Source organism: Mustela lutreola, chromosome X (genome assembly GCF_030435805.1).
Source record: "Mustela lutreola isolate mMusLut2 chromosome X, mMusLut2.pri, whole genome shotgun sequence".
Classification (NCBI taxonomy): domain Eukaryota; kingdom Metazoa; phylum Chordata; class Mammalia; order Carnivora; family Mustelidae; genus Mustela; species Mustela lutreola.
In genome coordinates this window covers 123,381,430-123,401,630 of record NC_081308.1, presented here as the reverse complement: position 1 = coordinate 123,401,630, position 20,201 = coordinate 123,381,430, and the positions used below count along the sequence as shown (strand labels likewise).

At 39.2% G+C, this 20,201-nt stretch overlaps 1 long non-coding RNA gene across 1 annotated transcript in view; it reads left to right on the top strand.

Moving 5' to 3' along the window:
* LOC131821623 (uncharacterized) overlaps positions 1 to 20,201 on the top strand; it is a 212,148-nt gene that overhangs the window by 114,487 nt on the left and 77,460 nt on the right. Inside the window, exon 2 of the long non-coding RNA XR_009349952.1 lies at positions 16,000 to 16,094. This is a non-coding gene — a long non-coding RNA (uncharacterized LOC131821623). The remainder of the gene's footprint in view (positions 1 to 15,999; positions 16,095 to 20,201) is intronic.

Below are 20,201 nucleotides of genomic sequence, written 5' to 3'. Positions count from 1 at the left end.
GTTGGCCATCTTCTACTACATCACATAGGGCTTGGGGGTTCGAGATCTGAACTAACTAGGAATATTTTTGGAAAGAAAGAAATGGAACGTGGGTGGAACAATGGCTGGAAAGCACCTTCATAGAGTGTTCTGAGTAGTAAATAAAACCATATATTATGTGAAGTCCATCTCTACAAAGTAAACACTAAACCCTACTGAAATCACTGCTATTGTTTTTGCTATTATTAAACTCTAAGGTGAAACACTCTAATGTGAAACACTCTAATAGGAGCCACTGTTGGATGGCTGGAATTCAAAATGAATATACCTTGATTTTATTACTTACTATCTCCATGATTTGGACTCTGTACCAGGGACTGGAAGACTTTTTCTCTAAAGGAAAATAAATAATTTAGGCTTTGTGGGGAACATAGTTCTTTTTTGTCACACACTTTTCTTTGTTTTATTTTATCCAACCCTATAAACATGTCAAAACAATTCTTAGCTCTCACATAGTACAAAAGAGACCAGTGATGGGTTTGCCAACCCCTAACTCAAAGCAACTACAATTAGGGTACCTGGGTGGCTCACTCAGTTGAGCTGATTTCAGCTCAGGTCATGATCTCAGGGCCTTGGGATCGAGCCCGGCTTTGGGCTCCATGTTCAGCGGGTAGTCTGCTTGAAGATTCTTTATATCCCTTTTCCTCTATCCCTCCTCCTGCTTATGTTTACTCTCTCTCAAATATATAAATAAATGTTTAAAAAATAAAGTAAAAATATTTTTATTTATTTATTTGACACAGAGAGAGATCACAAGTAGGCAGAGAGGCAGGCGGAGGGGCGGGGAAGCAGGTTTCCTGCTGAGCAGAGAGCCCGACACGGGGCTCGATCCCAGGACCCTGGAATCATGACCTGAGCCGAAGGCAGAGGCTCAACCCACCGAACCACCCAGGCACCCCTAAAGCAACTACTCTTTAGCTTCTCTGTGTCCCATTGATTCCATTTGTAACATGGATATACTTGTATTCCTTCCTTTGGAAGGTTGTATTGTGGTGAGGACTAAATAATTTATGTATAAAAGTTAGAACTAAGACTGATAGATGGCACTCAATAAATATGAGTGATGGAGGTGACAGTGGTGGTGGTGGTGGTTTTAATGCATCACATGTGTTCATCTATCAAGTGACAAACATATTCAGAGGTAAAACACACCAACATATACAAGCGAGTACATGATAAGCTAGTAACAGACTTTGTAGATTTAAGGTATGTAACAAGTGACACAGAACTGACTTCTAGTGAGAGGAATCTTGGCACACAGAGTCAGGCAGACCTGGGTGTCAGTTCTGAGTCTACCATCTTGCAGTTGTGGTGACCTCAGGGAAATTACTGTCCCTCTCTGTGCCTCATGTTCCTCATCTATCAAAACTAGATACAAATAAGGTCTGTCTTAGGATTGATCTGAGCACTACAGAGGATGCATGTCAAGAACCTGGCACATTGCAGGCATTCAGAAAATGGCAGTTGCTATAAATTTTAACTTCCTTTTCATTTATATTAAATGCCTCTGAGGCTTTGTCTTCAAAATAGCCAGTGCACTACGTGGGAAAAAGTAGCAATTGCTGGATTGTGACTTGAATATTGGTTTTGACTGTCATGGCCAACCCAGTAACTCAGAACAACCACGTACATAGAAAAATAAAAACTGACTGATTAATTAAGCCTTAAATGATGACCTAATAGCCCTGTGTATACACACAGCTTGATTATGATTTCTTTCAGTTTTATACTGCCTTTCTTAATATATCTGACAAGAAAATGATTGAATTTTAATTATTCAATTTTAAAGTTTATGCCCAGAAACTACTAAGTTTCAGTTTAACTGAACTGAGTCAATAGGGCATTCCCACCCCAACTAGGTTAATACTCGCTTTCACCTTCTTGCCTACATGCCTGCTAGTACAGATACTAATTTGAGGTAAATCTTTGGGGTCCTGACATATGCCATCCAAGTCTGGGACAAGAGGTCATAATGTGGGTGTGAAGACATGGGGGAGGGAAGGCTCAGGGGTGCTGTTTACAAAGAAATGGAAAGCTGAAATGTATAGTTAGGATTTTCTTTCAAGTATCAAATTTGAGTTTTAACATAATATGGACTAACATTGCAAGACTACCTACTTGCACGACACAGAGTTGAGGGAAATGAGTCATAGAGAAGCCAAGTAACTTAGCCAAACTCATGTAAATAATAAATCTATGAAAGAGGAACAAGTTAACTGGCCCTCCCTACCAATTAACCATTCAGTCTTTTTGCTGAATCAATGACCTATTAAACTGTAGTCTCTCAAATCCTCAAAATATAGCTAAGCAGTGTCCCATTTATAACTCTCTTGTTTTAGCCTGTTTAGCCGTCAAGGATAAGAATAGCTAATATTTACCAAATTACTGGGATTAGCTATTTAATCAGAAAATTTGATCCCTTTATGCTTTGTACATTCCTAAAAGGTGAGAACCATGTCTGCCTTGCTTACTTCTGTAATCCTCAGTGTCTAGAGAAATGCTTGGAACTTTTTGGATATTCAATACAAATTTCTTAGATGAATGCAAATTAGAAATTCCAGAAAAAGGAACATGAGATTTAAACTTCTGACCTTGACTCCTTCACAATGAAGGATCAGATATTTGAGAGTTCCAGAGGCAACCCAAGGCCTACATCAAAGGTTAACCTTTGAGGAGTCGTTTGTTGCAAATCACAGCTGAGTAATGTTCCAGCAGAGGTAGAATCGTCCTACAGTGAATATTACGATGTTCCACCCAGATCTCCCCCTTTCAGAACTGAAAGACCTATTCCTACAGCTGCTGGGAGTGTTGGCCATAGTGTCACCCTCAGTTGTTAGCTCTCAACAGAAATTGCCTTTGCTGAAGAGATCCACCTTGCCCAAAGTCTCACGCTTTCTCTGGAGCAGCCCATATCCAGTGAATAATCACTGAAGTGGTGTAAAAGCCTAGCCCCTGCTCTCACTCAGCAAATCTAAAGGGCCATCCCAGCTTCAAAGCACCTTACAGTGTTGCTTGAGGCCTTTGTTGAGACTCTATCATAGACCAGCTTCTCCCTGTATCCAATCCTGCTTCTTTCTCTTCCCTTCCACCAATGTTGATCCCAGAGACACTTCTCATTAAACGTTCTGCATGAACATCTCTATTTGTGTTACCTTAGTGGAGAATCCAACCTAAGACAAATCCCCCCATATCCTCCTTTCTCATTGCACAATTTCCTCAGGCAAGCACTTTTCCCTGGCATTCCAAGCCCTACCCTTCCCAAAATTTATGTAAATGTTCCAATCAGTTGTAGGATATAGCTAATCACACAGGCACAAATGGGAAGAGGAAGCTTCTACTCTTTCTTGTTAGAGCCAAGCACTGTGGGGTTAATAAATTCCTTCCCCAGACACCTAAGAAATATTTTTCAAACTCCCTTCAAGTTATGAAGAATGAACACATTCTCCAGAAGAACTAAAGATGTAGTCTTTAGTGACCGAGGAAGTTCAATATCCTTTTGAAGTCCCAAGTTTTATTCCTAGAAATATTTGTGAATTAGGCATTCAAATCAATAAAATGCCATGTTGGGGCGCCTTGGTGGCTCAGTGGGTTAAGCCGCTGCCTTCGGCTCAGGTCATGATCTCAGGGTCCTGGGATCGAGCCCCGCATCGGGCTCTCTGCTCAGCAGGGAGCCTGCTTCCTCTTCTCTCTGCCTGCCTCTCTGCCTACTTGTGATCTCTCTCTGTCAAATAAATAAATAAAATCTTAAAAAATAATAATAATATGCAATGTTTTTCTTAGTTTAAGAGTAGTGTCACCAATTATTTTTTTTTAAGATTTTATTTATTTATCAGAGAGAGGGGGGGAGAGAGCGAGCACAGGCAGACAGAATGGCAGGCAGAGGCAGAGGGAGAAGCAGGCTCCCCGCCGAGCAAGGAGCCCGATGTGGGACTCGATCCCAGGACGCTGAGATCATGACCTGAGCCGAAGGCAGCTGCTTAACCAACTGAGCCACATTCTCCCCAGGGCTTTTCAAGCAATAAGACATCTGAGTTGAAATGTGGCCTAAGGTCAAAATTCCTGGTTAACTGGTAGAGACATACTGGGGGGTATACAGCATGCCATCTGACTCCTTTTAGAGTCCTCCCTCTTCCTCATTTTGCATTTCTTTTTTTTTAATTTTTTTTTATTTTCAGCATAACAGTATTCATTATTTTTGCACCACACCCAGTGCTCCATGCAATCCGTGCCCTCTTTCCAATACCCACCACTTGGTACCCCGACCTCCCACCCCCCTGCCCCTTCAAACCGCTCAGGTTGTTTTTCAGAGTCCGTAGTCTCTCATGCTTCACCTCCCCTTCCAATTTCCCCCAACTCCCTTCTCCTCTCTATCCCTCTGTCTGTCTCACCTCATTCCTCTAACTTCTCACCTCCAGCCTCCCTTTCTAACTTCACTCCCCACCTGCCTTTCATTTTGTGCTGTCTTTATGACTCTCTTGCTTTATTACTTTATTTTAGGTTAAGTTTGAAGGAAACAGTTTAGTCATGCTGACGCAGGTCTCATATTTTGTGTCTTGATTAATATTCAAACTTGGGATTATGCTAAATCCTCCAAACATTGGCTTCAGGTAGTCCTGTTTTATTGAATCCAAGAGCCTTGATCAATTAATCTACACAGTTCCGTTTAATTCTGGTACTATGATACTTTAGCCAGATTCCTGTCCAATGGACTAAAACCCATCAAGCGTAGAACATGTCCCACATCCTGATTTAGCTCAGAGAAGAGCCTAGGTAAAACTATACTATATATATAGTTATACAAGATGCACCCATTTTTTTAACCACAGCTGAGACACATAGCTTAAATTTTCCATAGAATAAAAGCAATACTATTTATGACCACCAAGTTTGTCAAACCCTTCTTTTGACTATCAGTTCCTCTTAGCAGAAATTAAATTTGTTCAGATTGAGGTAGTATTTTAAATTATATTTCCTGAACAGAATTATCTACCAGATTCCAAGCAGATCATTTTATTCCCCCCAAAATTGTCTCTTATAATTCTTATTTTTCTTGCGCTTTATCAGGGAGGCTTTTTCTCTGTTACAGATTCTTATAATTCAAATGCATTGTTTGCCAATTCACTTAATGTTGAACATGTTATTGCCAGCATGTTTTATCACATTAAGCCAATTTTCAATCATAGATACTTGAAAAATGTATGAATACTGAAGTTTGATTCTCTTTCCCTTGTAACTGTTTTTTTTTCCCCAGATGCTTATTTTAGCCCTTTACTCACCCTTAAACTTTAGCTACGTTTTGTCACAAACCAAATGCATGCAGAGTCTAGGCAGATATGCTAAATGAGCAAAGCAGGCCACTTATAGGACAGTTTAGAGTGGTGATGCCTTTAGTGAAAGGGGAGATAAGCCTTACTGAATGACATTCAAAAAGAGAAAGAGAAAGCAAGAAAATTAAAACACTGTTCAAGCAGAATCAAAATATATTTGCTGGCAAATTACTAATTTTTCACAGTGCTTTAATGATTATATGGAATAGGGATTTTTCATAGCATAGATAGTGTCTCTGCTACACCCAGAGACTAGCCTATCATGGCAAAGGGGATTAAGTATAAAAAATCACAGGCATGAAACATGACAGGCCAGTGGGGAAGAAAAGGAAGCCGAACTTGAATGATGCTGGTGTGAAGCTAGCACCAGAAGAGGGCTAACAAAATGCATTTGGCTCCAGAGCTAGCCACTTATATACTTATAGCATCCAAATCACAATATTCAGGGAAACGTGTTTAACTCAGTTGGGAGTGATCAGTGTTGAGAGTCAATAAGGTCTGATATGTTGGATAGGACATGGAAGTAGACATTCTGAGGTGTGATGATGGTGAATCAGACCAGCATGCATCCTGGGGGTGGGAGGGTTCATCTGGTTGAGAATTTAGACATAAAGGTAACTACATCCAACTCTTCAAGGAAGTGGGCTTACATGAGATTAGTAGAGCATTGGGGTTTTGAGGAAGTATACTAGGGTTCCACATAGATTTCTGTGGATTCAGTGTATAAATTAAGAAAATGAAGGAACACTCATATAGGCTAAACATAAAAGAAGAATGGGGGAATGCCTGTGAAGAAGTGAGTACTTACATACTCAAGACAGACATCCAGGCACATGAGGTACCACATGGCAGCACTCAGTATAGATCCTACCAATTTGTAAAGATGACATGCCTGACGTCTTACCAGGATAGTTCACTACAGACTTATATAGTAAGCGGGGTGAAATTTATAGGTTAGATGTATTAGGGAAGCAACTAAATGGGGCTGAGGCTGAAGCTGGGAAATTTAGAGAAAGACTTTGAATTTGTCCTTGCTGTTCACCTTGGTAAAAATGCTATCTTTGTCCTGTTGCTGCACACAGGATTCTATGATTCAATTTTTTTCTTTGAAATCATTGGACTTTTCTTATCAAAGTCTGATACAACCCCCCAAGACATATTCCAACTGCTGGCATGATAGCTTGAAAGGAGAAGGAGCTGTTATAAACGATCTGTGCCAAGGTTAAGGGGATTAATCCAACTTTAATGCGAGGCTCTGAGGAATGTAGCTTTTAGTGAATATGGTAAACTCAGGAGTAATGTGAGCCAATCATGGTATTTACAATGATTTTAATATAGTGGGTAGGACACGAGAACATGATCCCCCAGCAGATAGTCTGCATTCAAATAGAAGGAAACTCTTAGGGCTGGATAGTGTGTTTTGTTTGGCATAGGATCCAAGGTAGGATCTGGGAAGAGAAGACAGGACCTAGCTACTGGATAAGGGATTGGCAAGGACTAAGTAGAGAATTAGGGCTCCAAATCAGCGGAAAGTGGGTTGGGGGGGCATGGCTCCAAAGAGGGACTAAATTAGCTATAAAGGAACTGAGGCAGATGTCCAGTGTATATGATGAGATAGATATTTGGGTGCTCAGAATAGCAAGACTAGCTCCAAACTCTACCCACTGATGTGAATAGGGTTCCTAATAGTCTGTGAATTTGGCTTAAAATTGCAATATTGGCCCATGACCTAGGTGACACAAAGCCTGTAGTTTGATGAAATAGTACCTGTAGCTGAATAGGGCTGGGAAGTCAAGGCTTGACACTGGTTTTACAAAAGCAAAAGAATATTTAGCATAATTACGAAAATTGATTTCCTCCCAAATCAGCATATACCTAGATCTTACTATACTGAGAATTAGAGAAGATTACATAGACTATTGCACTTTACTTTTAACCTTCACTCCCCAAAGAAATAATTATAAATTGTAGGAGAAACAATAAAATAACTATGTATCACACTGTAAATTGAATGAACCTTGGATCACTGTTATTAGGAATGATTTAAAGAAAGCTGCTCTCCAGGCATGGAGCTTTGTAATAAACCAAGAGCAGAGATAGGAAAGAAATACTTTTGCATTGGTCACTTGACAGTAAGGGTGTAATGAATGAGATCATAGAGTCCGACTCAGAGAAAGCAGTAAACCGAGCCAAAGTTGCAGACTTACAAGGAAAAGAGAAGCCTGGAAAAGGCCTGTCCCATCGCTCTCACTTCCTCCCAAGCATCAGTTTTCCCATCTGCTTAATGACAATTGTAAGAGCTCAGGTCTGTGTTTCTTGAACATTTTGATTATAAAATAAATGAAGCTCAGTAGCTTTCCTACTCTCTGTGGTCAACATTTTGAACAACTGAGTGGGTTCTCTAAGTAGGGATGCAAGCTTCTAACAAGGCACTTTGATAATTACCTCTGAATCTAGTCTTTCTTTGCATTACATGGCAGAAGGTAGGTGGTCCCTGTCTGTCTCAGTTCTCTCCTTAAAGTGATTCAAACGTGACCTTTCACAATGGCACAAAGAGCCATCGTGGATGCTTGCGTTCCACCAGGTCATATTACGGATCTGTCTGCATCTGTACTACTTTCTCATTTCTTGTCTTAGTCTTCTCTCTGCCCTGGTTAGGGTCTAGGCCTCAATTTGCTGTTAATGCAGAAGCCTCATATTGGAGACAATTTGGGCCTATTTACCTTGACTTTGACACTGTTGAGTTGTAGTACACAACCTCTGGCATTTATTATTTTGGCTGAGCATAACACTAATTGCTTCCCATCATCTTACCCCAACCTTGCACAAGGACACCCACCCCATCTCTAAGGACTCTATACAGCTTGGCCCTCCCTTATGTTCAGCTAGAAAGGAATAAGGCCACTACATTCCTCTTTAACCCTGGAAGGTTCTATTCTACTTCAGTGGTCCAATGTGGTAAAAGTTTGTCTATCTCCACCTTTCGGTGAGCTTATTTTACCCCAGATGGAAAGCTTAACAGAAAATACCACATGAGTGGACCACGAGGGGAGAATTCGAGAAATAAGTGACACCATAAGACGAAACAACATTAGAATAATTGGGATTCCAGAAGAAGAAGAAAGTGAGAGGGGAGCAGAAGGTATACTGGAGAGAATTATTGGGGAGAATTTCCCCAATATGGCAAAGGGAACAAGCATCAAAATTCAGGAGGTTCAGAGAATGCCCCTCAAAATAAATAAGAATAGGCCCACACCCCGTCACATAATAGTAAAATTTACAAGTCTCAATGACAAAGAGAAAATCCTGAAAGCAGCCCGGGAAAAGAAGTCTGTAACATACAATGGTAAAAATATTAGATTGGCAGCTGACTTATCCACAGAGACCTGGCAGGCCAGAAAGAGCTGGCATGATATTTTCAGAGCACTAAACGAGAAAAACATGCAGCCAAGAATACTATATCCAGCTAGGCTATCATTGAAAATAGAAGGAGAGATTAAAAGCTTCCAGGACAAACAACAACTGAAAGAATTTGCAAATACCAAACCAGCTCTACAGGAAATATTGAAAGGGGTCCTCTAAGCAAAGAGAGAGCCTACAAGTGGTAGATCAGAAAGGAACAGAGACCATATACAGTAACAGTCACCTTACAGGCAATACAATGGCACTAAATTCATATCTCTCAATAGTTACCCTGAATGTGAATGGGCTAAATGCCCCTGTCAGAAGACACAGGGTATCAGAATGGATAAAAAAACAAAACCCATCTATATGTTGCCTCCAAGAAACACATTTTAAGCCCGAAGACACCTCCAGATTTAAAGTGAGGGGGTGGAAAAGAATTTACCATGCTAATGGACATCAGAAGAAAGCAGGAGTGGCAATCCTTATATCAGATCAATTAGATTTTAAGCCAAAGACTGTAATAAGAGATGAGGAAGGACACTATATCATACTCAAAGGGTCTGTCCAACAAGAAGATTTAACAATTTTAAATATCTATGCCCCCAACGTGGGAGCAGCCAACTATATAAACCAATTAATAACAAAATCAAAGAAACACATAAACAACAATACAATAATAGTAGGGGACTTTAATATTCCCCTCACTGAAATGGACAGGTCATCCAAGCAAAAGATCAGCAAGGAAATAAAGGCCTTAAATGACACACTGGACCAGATGGACATCACAGATATATTCAGAATATTTCATCCCAAAGCAACAGAATACACATTCTTCTCTAGTGCACATGGTACATTCTCCAGAATAGATCACATCCTCGGTCCTAAATCAGGACTCAACCGGTATCAAAAGATTGGGATCATTCCCTGCATATTTTCAGACCACAATGCTCTAAAGCTAGAACTCAACCACAAAAGGAAGTTTGGAAAGAACCCAAATACATGGAGACTAAACAGTATCCTTCTAAAGAATGAATGGGTCAACCGGGAAATTAAAGAAGAATTGAAAAAAATCATGGAAACAAATGATAATGAAAATACAACGGTTCAAAATCTGTGGGACACAACAAAGGCAGTCCTGAGAGGAAAATATATAGCGGTACAAGCCTTTCTCAAGAAACAAGAAAGGTCTCAGGTACACAACCTAACCCTACACCTAAAGGAGCTGGAGAAGGAACAAGAAAGAAACCCTAAGCCCAGCAGGAGAAGAGAAATCATAAAGATCAGAGCAGAAATCAATGAAATAGAAACCAAAAAAACAATAGAACAAATCAACGAAACTAGGAGCTGGTTCTTTGAAAGAATTAATAAAATTGATAAACCCCTGGCCCGACTTATCAAAAAGAAAAGAGAAAGGACCCAAATAAATAAAATCATGAATGAAAGAGGAGAGATCACAACTAACACCAAGGAAATACAAACTATTATAAGAACATACTATGAGCAACTCTACGGCAATAAATTTGACAATCTGGAAGAAATGGATGCATTCCTAGAAACATATAAACTACCACAACTGAACCATGAAGAAATAGAAAGCCTGAACAGACCCATAACCAGTAAGGAGATTGAAACAGTCATTAAAAATCTCCAAACAAACAAAAGCCCAGGGCCAGACGGCTTCCCGGGGGAATTCTACCAAACATTTAAAGAAGAACTAATTCCTATTCTCCTGAAACTGTTCCAAAAAATAGAAATGGAAGGAAAACTTCCAAACTCATTTTATGAGGCCAGCATCACCTTGATCCCAAAACCAGACAAGGATCCCACCAAAAAAGAGAGCTATAGACCGATATCCTTGATGAACACAGATGCGAAAATACTCAACAAAATACTAGCCAATCGGATTCAACAGTACATTAAAAAGATTATTCACCACGACCAAGTGGGATTTATTCCAGGGCTGCAAGGTTGGTTCAACATCCGCAAATCAGTCAATGTGATACAACACATCAATAAAAGTAAGAACAAGAACCATATGATACTCTCAATAGATGCTGAAAAAGCATTTGACAAAGTACAACATCCCTTCCTGATCAAAACTCTTCAAAGTGTAGGGATAGAGGGCACATACCTCAATATCATCAAAGCCATCTATGAAAAACCCACCGCAAATATCATTCTCAATGGAGAAAAACTGAAAGCTTTTCCGCTAAGGTCAGGAACACGGCAGGGATGTCCATTATCACCACTGCTATTCAACATCGTACTAGAGGTCCTAGCCTCAGCAATCAGACAACAAAAGGAAATTAAAGGCATCCAAATCGGCAAAGAAGAAGTCAAATTATCACTCTTCGCAGATGATATGATACTATATGTGGAAAACCCAAAAGACTCCACTCCAAAACTGCTAGAACTTATACAGGAATTCAGTAAAGTGTCAGGATATAAAATCAATGCACAGAAATCAGTTGCATTTCTCTACACCAACAGCAAGACAGAAGAAAGAGATATTAAGGAGTCAATCCCATTTACAATTGCATCCAAAACCATAAGATACCTAGGAATAAACCTAACCAAAGAGACACAGAATCTATACTCAGAAAACTATAAAGTACTCATGAAAGAAATTGAGGAAGACACAAAGAAATGGAAAAATGTTCCATGCTCCTGGATTGGAAGAATAAATATTGTGAAAATGTCTATGCTACCTAAAGCAATCTACACATTTAATGCAATTCCTATCAAAGTACCATCCATCTTTTTCAAAGAAATGGAACAAATAATTCTAAAATTTATATGGAACCAGAAAAGACCTCGAATAGCCAAAGGGATATTGAAAAAGAAAGCCAACGTTGGTGGCATCACAATTCCGGACTTCAAGCTCTATTACAAAGCTGTCATCATCAAGACAGCATGGTACTGGCACAAAAACAGACACATAGATCAATGGAACAGAATAGAGAGCCCAGAAATAGACCCTCAACTCTATGGTCAACTAATCTTCGACAAAGCAGGAAAGAATGTCCAATGGAAAAAAGACAGCCTTTTCAATAAATGGTGCTGGGAAAATTGGACAGCCACATGCAGAAAAATGAAATTGGACCATTTCCTTACACCACACACAAAAATAGACTCAAAATGGATGAAGGACCTCAATGTACGAAAGGAATCCATCAAAATCCTTGAGGAGAACACGGGCAGCAACCTCTTCGACCTCTGCCGCAGCAACATCTTCCTAGGAACAACGCAAAAGGCAAGGGAAGCAAGGGAAAAAATGAACTACTGGGATTTCATCAAGATCAAAAGCTTTTGCACAGCAAAGGAAACAGTTAACAAAATCAAAAGACAACTGACAGAATGGGAGAAGATATTTGCAAACGACATATCAGATAAAGGACTAGTGTCCAGAATCTATAAAGAACTTAGCAAACTCAACACCCAAAGAACAAATAATCCAATCAAGAAATGGGCAGAAGACATGAACAGACATTTCTGCAAAGAAGACATCCAGATGGCCAACAGACACATGAAAAAGTGCTCCATATCACTTGGCATCAGGGAAATACAAATCAAAACCACAATGAGATATCACCTCACACCAGTCAGAATGGCTAAAATCAACAAGTCAGGAAATGACAGATGCTGGCGAGGATGCGGAGAAAGGGGAACCCTCCTACACTGTTGGTGGGAATGCAAGCTGGTGCAGCCACTCTGGAAAACAGCATGGAGGTTCCTCAAAATGTTGAAAATAGAACTGCCCTATGACCCAGCAATTGCACTATTGGGTATTTACCCTAAAGATACAAATGTAGTGATCCAAAGGGACACATGCACCCGAATGTTTATAGCAGCAATGTCCACAATAGCCAAACTATGGAAAGAACCTAGATGTCCATCAACAGATGAATGGATCAAGAAGATGTGGTATATATACACAATGGAATACTATGCAGCCATCAAAAGAAATGAAATCTTGCCATTTGCAACAACATGGATGGAACTAGAGCGTATCATGCTTAGCGAAATAAGTCAAGCAGAGAAAGACAACTATCATATGATCTCCCTGATATGAGGAAGTGGTGATGCAACATGGAGACTTAAGTGGGTAGAAGAATAAATGAAACAAGATGGGATTGGGAGGGAGACAAACCATAAGTGACTCTTAATCTCACAAAACAAACTGAGGGTTGCCGGGGGGAGGGGGTTGGGGAGAAGGGGGTGGGATTATGGACATTGGGGAGGGTATGTGATTTGGTGAGTGCTGTGAAGTGTGTAAACCTGGTGATTCACAGACCTGGGGATAAAAATATATGTATATAAAAAATATATGTTTATAAAAAATAAAAAAAAAAAAAAAAAAAAAAAAAAAAAAAAAAAAAATACCACATGAGCATTTGACTCTGTTTTGATTATTAATGATGTTATCCAAAAAAAGAGAGAGAGATTTCATTCCTTCCATGGTGGCTGAGAAGCAATGCCATGCAGTGTTTACTAGCCAGCTGTTAGCATGCACGGGTGCAGACTGACAGCAGAATCAGCAAACAATTGGCTCAATCTTTGAAACATGTTTTTGTGCCAAGCACATGAAGTTTTAATTATAAGCACTTTGAAATATTCATGGTTATTGAATTTCCTTATTCCCATGCAGAAACAAGATAAAAAGTTCTTTTGAAATCTGATGACAGAAAACACTTGATGCTGACAACACACAGTTGTGTAATGCCTAATTAATCACTCATAGGAAATAAGCATTTTGCCCTGAGATGGTTATTATGCTCAATGCCAAAGTATAACAAACCAAAATGTGGCCTCTATCATAATTCCACATCTTTATAAGAGATCTTATCAACCTATGCAAAGATGACTTTCACTGATATGACATGTGTCAGCATGCTTGACCATGAAAACTTCAGTCTCCCAGCTTGCCAACGTCATCTTGTCCCATCATTCCTATGTTCACATGCGTGCCGGTGTGTATACAGTGTTCCCTGAAACTTATGTTCAGTATCTCACTTCCCCCTGAATTCTGACCTCAATGAAATTCAGACATTTGTTCATTAAAGAAAAACCATACTAGGTGCGTAGACTACTGAGAAAAATATAACATTGCCTCTGCCATCAAGAATTTCACAGTTTAGAGGCCAAGTTAACCATGTAAACAAACAAGAGTAACACAAAGTTAAAAATGAGAAGTGTAGGGGCGCCTGGGTGGCTCAGTGGGTTAAAGCCTCTGCCTTCGGCTCAGGTCATGATCCCAGGGTCCTGGGATCGAGCCCCACATCGGGCTCTCTGCTCAGCAGGGAGCCTGCTTCCTCCTCTCTCTCTCTGCCTGCCTCTCTGTCTACTTGTGATCTCTGTAAAATAAATAAATAAAATCTTTAAAAAAATGAGAAGTGCAAAAAAGAAGTTTAAATAGAATTGAAGTCGTATTAAAGCATGCTTTGAGAACTCAGCGATTCAGGGGGATCAGCCAGATCTTCCCCCATCACACCTGTTCCAATCTATAAACCCATATTTTCTTACTAACCATCTCCTAGAGCCCATACTTTTCCATGGTGGCCCCAAATACTCATGCTTGCCCTTCTGCCAGTGTTGACTACAGCCACCAGATCTCCCCACTACCAGTGCTAATCTCAAGGTTCATGGTGTAGGTCACTACTGAAGGTCTATTGCAAAGTCTGACCTTCCTTTTTAGGGTGCAGTCATTCCTCCGTGATTTCTTTTGATTCTTTCCACAATATAAACATTCAGAAAAAAATCATTCTCAATGTATGAACCTGGGACTACCTACATTAGAGTTTGGGGGGTGGGCACTTGTTAAAACCTCAGAGTCTTGAACCCCACTCCTAGAACTACTACATCAATATTTCTTGGGAAAGCCTGTCATTCCCCAAAGGAATGCAGTTATACTCTGTAGTTTCCAAACACCAGTTTAAAAACCATCCATCCTAGCAAACATTCTCCACATCATATCCTCTCCCTTGATGCAGCCTCCAAATTCTCTTTACATTCATTCATTTGTTAATAAAACTGACAAGGTCCCTAAGTTCATGGATCTTACATTCTAGTGAAATTCCAGGGATGTATAGGGACAAATTCTTGAGAGTTCTCTTAATTTTTTGATAGAGATATAAAAACTAACATAAAGTGAATACATCTTAACGTATAGCTTGATGAATTTTTACATATTAATACAACCATGTAACCAACAACAAAATCAAGAGATAAACTTTCCAGTCAGTACCATCTCCCCTATCCTATAAAGGCAACCACTATTCTGACTCTTATCATAGATTAATTTTGCTTATTTCATCACAATAGACTAGTATTACTTGTATAACTATTACAGAATATTTATTCTTTTATGTAGGGCTTTTTTTTTTCCTGGACTTTGTGACTCCCACTTTTGTTGCAATGATTTATTATTTTTTATTGTTGTTTTTCATTGTATGAATGTAACACTATTTATACATCTACTGTTGATAGACACTTGGACTACTTCCAGTTTATGGCTGTTAATAATGATACCATGAATATGCTTGTCCATGTCCTTTTAGGGACTATGCAGTCATTTGTCTTGGGTATATACTAAAATTATAATCACCAAGTCATAGGGTAGATGTATGTCTATTGCCAATCAATTTTCTAAAGTGGCTGTACCATTTGAAGTCCCACCAAAAATATATGATTTCCAGCTATTCAACACTCTCACCAACTCTTGTTATTGTTAAGTATTCTAATTTTAGCCATTCTAGTAGGTATGTAGTAGCTCATTGTGGCTTTAATTTTCATTTTTGTAATAAGCAATAATGTTGGACCTATTTTCATGTACTTACCATTTAGATATTCTCTTTTGTGAAATGCCTATTCAGGTAGTCTGTCCATTTTTTATTGAGTTGTCTCATTGACACAAAAGTAGTCTTCTATGTCCCTAAAAGATAAAGCATATTTTTAATTCATCTGAAACTTCTTTATATGTATCATGTGAAGTAGGGGTTTACTTTTACTTTTTTCCCAAATGGGTACACACATATTCTGGTTTCTCTTCAGATCACATAATCGTTCGCCTCTTACCAAATGGGTACACAGTTATCCCAGGGCCATTAATTGAATAGTTCATAATTTCCCCCCAATTATCTGCAATGCCACCTATGTCTTTTATGAAGGCCACAAAGATATTGTCTTATGTTTTTTCCAAAAATTTTATTGTTTGCTCTTTCACATTTAGGATCTAAGACTGTTTGACAAAGGAATCTGAATGAATTCCATTCTGATGCTCAAGCTGGGATCCAAAGGACCTAACCTAGTTAACATGGCAAAAGGGTAAGTAAGGAATAAGTAAGATAACATTGTAGGTCGACACAACCACAGGTCACGTCCAACTTACATACAGTAAGAAGAATATAGTGTATTCGATGAATCACAACAAGGTCAATTTGGCTAAGGTGCAGAGTGAGCCAGAGTATAAACTAAATGAAGCACTAGAGATGAGGGCCTTAGTGATCCAGGCCCCTGTATAGCATGTTAAAGAATTTTTGCCTCTATCCTAAGAGCTATGGCAAGACATTTGAGGGTTTTTCTTTTTTTTAAACGTTTTGGTTTTTTTAATTAATTTATTTATTTTCAGAAAAACAGTATTCATTATTTTTTCACCACACCCAGTGATCCACACATCCATATCCTCTATAATACCCACCACCTGGTACCCCAACCTCCCACCCCGCCGCCACTTCAAACCCCTCAGATTCGTTTTCAGAGTCCATAGTCTCTCATGATCCACCTCCCCTTCCAATTTACCCCAACTCCCTTCTCCTCTCCAACACCCCTTGTCCTCCATTATATTTGTTATGCTCCATAAATAAGTGGAACTATATGATAATTGACTCTCTCTGCTTGACTTATTTCACTCAGCATAATCTCTTCCAGTCCCGTCCATGTTGCTACAAAAGTTGGGTATTCGTCCTTTCTGATGGAGGCATAATACTCCATAGTGTATATGGACCACATATTCCTTATCCATTCATCCGTTGAAGGGCATCTTGGTTCTTTCCATAGTTTGGCGACCGTGGCCATTGCTGCTATAAATATTGGTGTAAAGATTCTCATATCAGATAAATTAGATTATAAACTAAAGAGTGTAGTCAGAGATACAGAAGGACACTACATAATCCTTAAAGGGACTATCCACCAAGATGATATAACAATTGTAAATATCTATGCCCCCAATATGGGAGCAGCCAATTACTTAAGAAAACTGTTAATCAAGATAAAGAGTCATATTGATATGAATACACTAATCGTAGGAGATCTTAACACGCCTCTCTCAGAAATAGACAGATCATCGAAGCAGAAAATCAATAAAGAAACAAGAGCATTGAATGACACATTGGACCAGATGGACCTCATAGATATATACAGAACATTCCACCCTAAAACAACAGAATACTCATTCTTCTCAAGTGCACACGGAACCTTCTCCAGAATAGACCACATACTGGGTCACAAATCAGGTCTCAACCGATACCAAAAGACTAAGATTATTCCCTGCATATTCTCAGATAACAATGCTTTGAAACTGGAGCTCAATCACAAGGAAAAGTTCAGAAGGAACTCAAACACCTGGAAGCTAAAGACCACCTTGCTTAAGAATGCTTGGATCAACAGGGAGATCAAAGAAGAACTGAAACAATTCATGGAAACCAATGAGAATGAAGACACTTCTGTCCAAAACCTATGGGATACAGTAAAGGCGGTCCTAAGGGGGAAATACATAGCCATCCAAGCCTCCCTCAAAAAAATTGAAAAATCCAGGATACACGAGCTGTCTCTACACCCTAAAGAACTGGAGAATCAACAACAAATCAAACCAACTCCACACATAAGAAGGGAAATCATCAAGATTAGAGCTGAGATCAATGAGGTAGAAACCAGAGATACAGTAGAACGTATCAATGAAACTAGAAGCTGGTTTTTTTAAAGAATCAATAAGATCAATAAACCATTGGCCACACTAACCAAAAGAAAAGAGAGAAGGCCCAAATTCATAAAATTATGAATGAAAAGGGAGAGATCACAACTAACACCAAGGAAGTAGAAACAATCATCAGAAGTTATTATCAACAGTTATATGCCAATAAGCTTAGCAACCTAGATGAAATGGATGCATTCCTGGAAAACTATAAACTACCAAAATTGAACCAGGAAGAAATCGACAACCTGAACAGACCAATACCTAATAACGAGATTGAAGACATTTGAGTTTTAAAGATTACCACACTGACTACGAGAAGATTGAGGGGAGAGTAGTATGAATAAGGATGACTAGACGGCATTGGAGAAGTCCAGCTGAAAGATGATAGATACAGAACACTCTACAAGAAGGATTACGATTAGGGTTTTTTTGGGTTTTTGGGGGGTTTTTTGTTTTGGGTTTTTGTTTGTTTGTTTGTTTGTTTTGGCGGGAGGAATGTAGAGGGGAAATCATGTGTTAATTCTTTGATGTGTTTAGACCGATATGTTTGTTGATATATCCAAATGGAGACGGTAGTAAGGTACTTAGATAAATAGTTAAGAGTTCAAAGGAAAGACCTCATTAATCCCAAAACATTCCGCCATATCGTCTGTTATTTCTACTACCTCATTAATCATGATTTCTTCCACAGACTTAACTAAAACCTGAATCTTTGATTAACAGTCTTAACTGAAACAGACTTAACTGAAACCTAAATCCTTAAGTAAAAACCTTAATTAAAACTAAACCATTGGAGTTGGCATATCCCTGTTTCAAGTGAAGGCTCTTCCACACCTATTTCAGAGTAAGATCAGACCAGCATCATCTTTGTTCCCCATTACTATAACCAGATCTTTATTTTTCCCATAATGTGAGATACTCCTGCTCCTTTGAGGTATACATCCAACTATATACCTCATTTTGTCACTGTTATCTACTGACTTGGTTCACTCTATTCCTCTCTACTAAGAATTTTTCCTGCATTCTGGGAAAGGGTTTCTTCTTATCTGGAACCTACCCAGCATTTAGTTTCTCAGTCCCTTGACCTCCTTTTCTACAGAAACATTTTTTTCCCTTTAGCCCTTCCCTTTAATTCATAATCTCAGTGTTGTCATGACCTGAATATGCTTCATTTCTAAAGCCATCAGTTTAAACACCCTACTCAGTAAACACAAATTTCTGCCTCAGTGCAAATCCAGTTCTGCTGTAAGCACACTGCCTTTCTGCTCTAGTGGAAGCTGCTGAATCTTTCACAACTCCTGCCATTCAGATATTAGAATTGAGATCGATGTCCTCCTACCTCTACAGTACTGCTTTCAAACATTATTCCTCCAGCTTTCTTTTTTTAAGTTCTACTTCTGCAAGACTTGTGCCTTCTGGCTAGACCATCTTCTCCCATTTCTTGTCACTGTATCCAAAAGTCTCCTCCAGTTATTCAACAAGGCAAACACACCTGGACAACAAGCCTACTGTTTATCTCAAACCTTGCTGTTATCATCCTTCTGTGTCCATGTAGATGAGCTATTCAGCACTCTGGTCTTTCATTTTCTTGACATACAATGTATTCCTTCTATACTCTACTTCAGCCAGCTTGTACAATCACACACCAAGAATGTCATTCAGAAATATTCCATTTCCCAATTCCTTCCAGCTTTTTTACCAGAACCTCCAACTTACTCATATATTTATTCTTTCTACTATTATTCTTTGAAGTTACAGGCACTTCAAATTCTTAGTAACCTCTCAACTTTCTTCCTCTCAACTCAACTCTTCTCTGATAGACTTTATATTGCCTATAACTTCTTTTTTTTTTTTAAGATTTTATTTATTTGTCAGAGAGAGAGAGGGAGCGAGAGTGAGCACAGCCAGACAGAGTGGCAGGCAGAGACAGAGGGAGAAGCAGGCTCCCTGCTGAGCAAGGAGCCCGATGTGGGACTTGATCCCAGGACGCTGGGATCATGACCTGAGCTGAAGGCAGCGGCTTAACCCACTGAGCCACCCAGGCGCCCCAATTGCCTATAACTTCTACTGTCTTCCAATCTCCCTTTCTTCACATACATCTGACAGAACCTTAACCTTGGATAAACTTAAGTGTCACCTCTCCTCTTGCCACCAAACTTTAAAAAGCAACAAAACTTGACTGACGGTAACACTAAAATTAGTGGTTACAAGCCTCAACTGGACCCAAGTAGCAGTCCTAAGTTTTCTCTCATCAGTTTGATCTTTTTTCTCTACAAGACTACCTCAGATCTTTCATAATCTCCTGAAACCTCCAATATCCCAAACCTTTCCTGTATATTTCCAAACAGTTGAATTCACCTACTACAAATCTACCTATTTTCATACCCACTTTTTCTTTATTTCTTCCAGTTGGAATTGAGGTGTGCTTCATCTCATCTAAATTATTTCACCCACATTGT